Raw genomic sequence first — 7918 nt, 5'->3', positions numbered from 1 at the left:
CAAAGCAATATTTTTCTCCATCATCAAGGTTCTTGCATAGTTAAGAACTAATCTATTCCTCCTTTCTGCAACGCCATTGTGTGGGGGAGTTCTAGTTGCTGATGTTTGTCTTTTGATTCCTTTATCATTGCAAAATGTCTCAAATTCTTTTGATGTAAACTCTCCTCTATCTAATCTTAGGCACTTCAGATTCCTTCTTGTTTCCTTCTCAACCCTAGTCAAATACCACTTAAACATTTGAAATGCATCAGGTTTTTTCTTTAAGAACATTGTAACCATCATCTTAAAGTAGTCATCCACAAATAGCATTATGTATTTGTCTCGTTTGTAGCTTTACACTTCTATTGGGCCACATCAGTATGTACTAAGTCTATTACTTCTTTGGAAGTGTAGAATTTTCTTTTGAAACTAGAGTTGGTCATCTTTCCTAGTTTTCAAGCTTCTTTAGCTTAGGGAAGCCTCTGACTTTCTTCATTTTGCTAATGCTAATCAGATTATCAAAGTTAAGATGACATAACCTTTTATGCCATAGCCACACATCATCAAGTTTTACAATAAGATAGGTTGCATCTTCCATATCTAGGTAAAATAGATTACTCCTAGTTTGTTCACCTTTTCCTATTAGATTTCCATCAATGTCATAGATTTTGGCAGTTTTGTTTCCAAATTCTACTTTGCAACCTATATTTCCTAATTGTGATACACTTAGCAGATTGTAATTCAATCCTTCAACATAGTATGCATTATCACATGAAATTTTCTCTGTAATTTTAATAGGACCTTTTTCTTTGGTTTAACATGGAACATCATTACCAAATCTAACACTATTTCCATCATACTAAGTAAAGGTAATAAACTTACTTTTATCTCCTATCATGTGATGTGAGCATCCACATCCTATGATCCACTTGTCATTTTTGTTCACATAGGTTACCAGTGCTATTGCCTCATCTTCATCTGATTTGGTCTTCATGGCTACATAGACTACCTCATCATCATTTTCATCAGAATCTTCTTCTTCAACAATGTAGCACTTTTTGTCTTTCTCTTTGTAATCTCTACCATCATCTTCTCTTTTGTTCTTGTTCTTATTTCCTTCTCTATAGTTCTTCTTCTATGTGAAAATTGAATCAATATGTCCTACTTAATTATAATTAAAAAAAAAGATAGGAAGCTTACCTTTGAATTTACCTTTGCTTATGTGGAATCTTGTATCCAATAGTGCCTCCAATTGTTCCACATCTTCTTCATTTGTGTTGGTGTCACTAGATGCATATTTTACCTTCTTATTCTTTTTCTTTCACTTCACCTCCTTAGAGTCTTTTTATGATAGGTTGGCCTTGAAAGTAGATTTAAGGTTCTTAGGTTTGTAGTTATCAAAATCGGGCAACTCAAATGCAGTGAGTCTTCCTACTATTCCTTCAAAATTTAATTGATTTCTTGGGACACACCTTAGTTCTTGGATGGCTAAAACTCTAATGGCATAAATGGGGAGCAAGGTTCTTAATTATTTTCTATTAATAGTATCATCTTCCAAATGACCACCCAAACTTCTTATTGCACTTACCACTTCTTTCATTCTAGAGGCATACTAAGCAACATTCTCACCTTCCTCCATTTTCATGTCATCAAACTTTCCTCAGAAGCTTTCTCTTTTTGCTCTTTGAATGTTTATATCTCTTCCATAAATATAAATCAAGGCTTTCCACGTCTTAAATTTAGAGACACATCCCTTGATGTCATCAAATTTAGCATAGTTGAGGGCAGAGGGAATCTCCAACATTGCCTGATTATGCTCCTTTTTCTTCATATCTTCTGCAGTGGGTACAACTAGATAAGAATGCTCTACTTCAATTGAGGTTTTTGCATTATCACTTATTGATCCAAGATTTAGCTTCATCAACCATTTCCATGTAGTGAAGTTGTCTCTATTAAGCTTGGGAACTTGTCTCTTGGACATCTTGATCTTTCTTGCTTCGGGTACCTTTAAACTAAATCAATAGGTTGCTCTGATACCAATTGTTAGAAATGCTTTAGAATAACTAAGAGGTGGGGGTGAATTAGTTATTCAAGGTCAAAATTTCCAATTAAATATTTTTCATCAAGTAAAGTGAGCCTATTACCCTATTCATGCATCCAAGCCTAAACTTTCCTACTTAGCAAGTTAATGTAAAATCAACATGCAAACATAACACATAACACAATGATTTAGGTGGAAACCTAATTTGGAAAAACCATCAGTAACATGCTACTCAATTCTCACTCTTATGAAGTGATGCAGTGTGAAAGGCTTGCCTTGTGAAAGGCTACAACACACTATTAAATGTGATCTGGTTAAAAGATTTAATCAGCTTATTAGAAGTGGGCTTGTTTAGAGGACTTTAGAACATTCACTTGGAATGCCACCCTGTTAAAGGATTTATGAATGGCTATTAAACCAACCTAAGTCCAAAGGATTTTACCCTCGTTGACACAATTATTAGAGAGTAACAACAAGTTATTTTGACCTGACACAACTCACAACTTAACTTGCAAATTTTAGATCACAATGTAGCTCATCACATTGCCTAGCTTTTAGTCTCTATAGCTTTAAAAACTTGACCTTCTTTCAAGCTTCATCTCCTTGAGTCTTCATGCTCAATGTACCAGTGTAATCTCCTAAATGACCACTTTATTGAAGTAGAGTCTCTGTACTTTATTCTTCCTTGTTAATATTTTCTCCTTGACATCTTTTAGCAACTTTGCATTTTGGAACCCTAGCCACTCTAACTTCTTAGCTTGTGTCTCCTTAAATAGAAGTTTGGAAAATGTTTTTCCCACTTGATTCTTCCCTCCTTTAATTTTAGTTTGAATGGATTAGGTAGGATTCAATGAATTCAACCCATATCTTGTTTCTTCTAGAAACATCATGAAGAATGCTCTTGAATTTGCCCAAAAATAGTTACCTAAAATTTTGTGCTACCAACTCATCATCCTTATCCTCCATTTGGTTCAAAAAATTAAAGGTAACAAACTTGTCAGCTTAGATCTAGCAAATGCTTGAATTTTCAAATAATGCAGTAGCTTGACACTATTGAAATTTTGGTGCTTGACACATACAATATTTCTTGGCACTAACTATATTTTATTGATTCTTGGAACCTACTATGGATTCACTCAGCATCCACTAAGTTTTTATGATGCTTGACACCTATTACTTTGCTTGGCACTAACTAGAAATCTGCTCGGCTCAAACTAGCTTGCTTGACACTAACTACTGAACTTAGTTAAGCTTTGCTAACAACCTTGTTACAACTTATTCTTTTAGTGTTTCTAAGTGTGGCCAACCTCTGTATCTTAGAGTATATTATCAATACATCATTTTACCATTGTATTAATTGATCCTTGCACTTCATTAAAAAACCATAACTTAACCTTTCCCTTAGGTGCTTTTGTTACATCTTGTTGGTTAAATCCTCTTCATCAATCAACTAACTAATAGTACTTGGATATTATAAGAAATTATCATTCCAGCAAATAGCAGGTTTGATATCAATGAAAAAACAATAATTGAAAACATTCTTGATAAACAATCTCCCTCTTTGCAATCAATCTTCTTCGTTCTTCAACAATGATCTTTTCAATAAGATTTTCAACACCCTCCACATTAATTGCATTAAGTAAAAACATCTTTGTTTCTTACATTAAATTAAAAAGTTTACATTTTCAAAATCTCAAGTGTTTCATCATTGTTACATCAATACACAACTATCAAAAATCATAGTGTCAAAAATAGTAGTGTCAAAAATCATAGTGTAAAAAATAGAATCAATTTTTCTTCATTTTGCTCATTTAGGTTTTAATCTTCATGCATGGCTAATCTTCATGATGTACCTAAATTCCAATATCATAAAAAATATTAGTGACTTATTGTATTAAACAAGATAATCATTAGTTCACCAAATCATTATGAAAAAAAGAACATAAGAAGTAAATATACCTAGTCAAGTGTTCCTATAAGGTCCTCTTTATATTTTAGGGTCTCCAACAGGGCTTCACGATCAACATCAATAATATTAAAAAGTTCTTTTACTTTTGGTGTTCCTTGATGCTTCAACAACTTCACATTTGTTGCTCTAGTAAAATGTGAATATATGAGAATAGTTTTGTGCTTTTGATAGTTTTTGAATATAGGAATTCCATTCCTTCTAAGCATGTGTGTCCACAACCATGTTCTAGCAACAAAAACTAAACAATAGGATATGTGAATCCATCATCATCTGTGATCGGTTGTGCAAGCTTTTATTTACCTCTTAATGCTAACCAATAATCTGATTTCTCGTCATTCCCCTATGGTGCAACCAATGCAAAGACATGCCTTGGCTGAAGAAGATCTGATAGATGGTTATGCTCAAGTGAACTTTCCATGCCATCATTTCTGTTTGAGGGTACAATAGAAAATGGAGTAAGATAATGTGGAGCCCATGTGTCCACCTACTCACTCAAGTCATGATGATCCCAATCACACTAAAAACAACTAGGACAAAAGCAAGCTAGTTGTCATGTCCAAATGGTCCATGTACTAGAATCAAAGCTCTAGAATGAATGAAATTTTGATGAGTCTCTAACTATAGCGCAATTTAATCTATCACCTATGGACCCTTCTTAAACCAACCAAAAGAACTTATGTACTATTAAATCAAGAGTCCCCCCTATGATAATGCTAAACTACATCAATCAACAATGTTACAAGCATCAAGAAGCTCTACTCTTGAAATCTTCAATTGCTCCTCAACTAGAGCTCTCTTCACACATGCCCTTGATCCATCATGTTCTCCTTTCCCATGGTCAAACTAAAAAAAACCTCAAATATTAGGCAACCCCCTCTCTATGTGCATCCTGCACAACCAATAAAAAATTCGAGCATTCTTGAATTGACTTGTGCAATTATCTGACCAAATGATATGTCTATCCATAGTAATGTCATGCTCCTTTAAGAAGTCAAAATAATTCTCGAAACAATGTTGTAAAAACTCGTGAGAGTGAGATCTATCATCACTCATGTAAAAATGGTACTCTGTAATAATGTTTTAATTATCTTCCACACTATCAGGGGCATGTATATATGTTATGTGGATAAAAATAGTAATATGAATGGAGTTTTAATACTAAGATTGTGTCTTATTTTGAGGCTGTAATGTGTAGTTTTGTGCAAAGTCAACAAGTGATATAATAGTGCCAATGGAAAAAGTCTCCTTACACATTCTAAATTATTGATCCAATCACTAAGACCTGTGACTATGCCTTACATATTTGTAGAAAATATTTTTCTTGAAATCTAAAATAAAACGAGCCACATTGATTTCTTTTGCAACCAGTTCGCATCTAGAGCCCTCACCCCCACTCTTCAATGTGTATTTCACCATTTCATATACCTATTTTTTTACTATTGTGCTCCTAAGATCTTATTCACACCTGTCATGGAAACATGTGTCAATCTTGGATAAGCCACCACATTTTGAACACTTCTCATTTAAGCAAGCATTTCTATAAAAGAAATAACCATCAACTCTATGACATAAAAATTGATCTAGCAAGTCTCTTGATGATTTTGGAAGTGCACTAGCACCACAATTCTCCAACATTTCTTTACTATGAAAAGTAGAATGGATGGAGTGTAATAGTTTATGGTGCATAGAAAACTTGACATGATATTTGCAACAACATGTATTTAGAATTTTAAACGGCACACATTAAAATGACTTCTAAGATTTGAAATCCCTTTGTGATATATGCAATCTTGGATGACTCTCTCTAAATTCTTTGAACAACAAAGTTTGACTTATCTCTAAATAATGTTTAGGATGTGGTGTGTAGTCTTTGATGTCAATTCTCAACTTCAACACATATTTAGCATTGGGTGATACTCTTGAGCTAGAGTTCCAAAACTATGTAATTTCTTCCTTCACATCATTAGATGGCTTCTTATCAAAATGTGGAAGTCTCCCACCAAAAGCCCATTTTTCATTTTGAAGAGGATCATTAATTCTCTCTCATCTACTAAGTTCTCTTCTCAAAGTATTATGATTTAGGTTCAAGTCAATACAAGTTTGTCTCATATATTTACCCTTTCTCAAATGATGACTTATGAAAGAGGTTGTAATAACCCTTTGAGGATCTCTCTTATCCTTCTCACTACTATTTTTACCAATTCTATTGAGAGCATTGAAAAAATTCTTCACAATAATGACATTTCTTTCCAATTTTTTATTGAAATGAATCTTCAATTTGGAAAGAATAGGTCTCATCTTTTGCATCTTTAATAAGTGCATAAAAAGTTGGCATTGCTCCACCACTATCTTGTTGTTGAAAAATATCTTATATAGTCTTGAAGCCCATAACTGAATGGTTCTTTGTGATTTTTTTCCTTCCAAATTAATAATAATCATTTCATCAATTTGAATTATCCATTTTGGTGTTCTAGGACCTTCATGTAGATTATAATTAGGAGATATGTAACATTCCTATGCATTTTCATTTTTGACATGGTTAATCATTCTCTTTACATTATGAACTAGTAAATTTTCATTCTAAATTTTCAATCCTAACATCATCATTATCAATTGATAAATTTTTATTCCCAAACTGTACATATTCATTATTTGACTCTACGATTGCACCTTCGATCAATACATCATCAACTTGATTCATGTTTAACATACCTTGTGTCTTTCTTCGGTGATTTACCTTGTCCCTTTCCCTATATGTGGCAATGTCTTCATTCAATACCTTCATTTTGAATTTAGCCTTTCATTGAATATTACTCCCCCATTTAGACAACAATATCAAACACTTAATCATACATTATAGCAATTTTTTTGGTCGTATGGACCCCAAGAAATCATTTTTCTTCAAACCCGTGAAAACAAACCCTAAAAAATGTGATTTTCAGGTTTGTAGTGACAGAATGTTTTGGATAAATTATGCCAGTATTTTGGGTTCTCAATACCATATCAGGTACCTGATATGGATGCCCAAATTTTGGAGAGAAGTCAAAATTTGGCAAGTGTGGGCAATGTGAAGAAAATTGTATATTATTATATATTAGTATTTTATTAAATATAATATAGTAATATAATAATTATTATGATTTTTATTATCAAATATAATATAGTAATATATATGATTATTATTATTATATCTAATAGTCATATATGATGATTATTGTTCTATTTAATATATAGTCATGTGTTATAATTATGTCTCTAGGAATTTGATTTAATCGAATGTGTCAAAAGGGGTCATAGGATAACCTATGACCCATTTTGATGCATTTGATGAAAAAATAGGACCCCTAGGGACCTATTTGGTTTTTTCAAATCGGTCGAACAACACATTTCATGACAACATGTCCCTAGGGGTCCTAGGATCCCTAGGGACCTATTTGATTTGATGGAATACATCGAAAGGGGTCGATGCATTTCATGGCAACCTGTATTTGGTTTGTTTGAATAGGTCAAGAGGGGTCATAGGATAACCTATGACCCCTTTCATAACATTTCATGACAACATATGTTCCTAGGGGTCCTAGGAATCCTAGGGACCTATTTGGTTTGATAAAATGGGTTGAAAGAGGCCATAGGATAACCTATGACCCCTTTCGACGCATTTTAGGACAACATATGTTTGGTTTGTTCGAATGGGTTGAAAGGGGTCCTAGGACCCCTAGTGACCTATTTTTTTGATTGAATGGGTCAAAAGGGGTCATAGGTTCGATGTATTTCATGACAACATATATCATTAGGGGTCCTAGGACCCCTAGGGACCTATTTGGTTTGTTCAAATGAGTTGAAATGGGTTATAGGATAATCTATGATCCCTTTCGAAACCATTCATGAGAACATATGTCCCTAGGGGTCCTATTTGGTTTGATTGAATG

This window comes from Cupressus sempervirens, chromosome 2, assembly GCF_028749045.1.
Source record: "Cupressus sempervirens isolate cs-2001-9-10 chromosome 2, ASM2874904v1, whole genome shotgun sequence".
Lineage (NCBI taxonomy): Eukaryota > Viridiplantae > Streptophyta > Pinopsida > Cupressales > Cupressaceae > Cupressus > Cupressus sempervirens.
The sequence above is the reverse complement of the archived record's forward strand: the minus strand, read 5'-3'. Positions refer to the sequence as shown.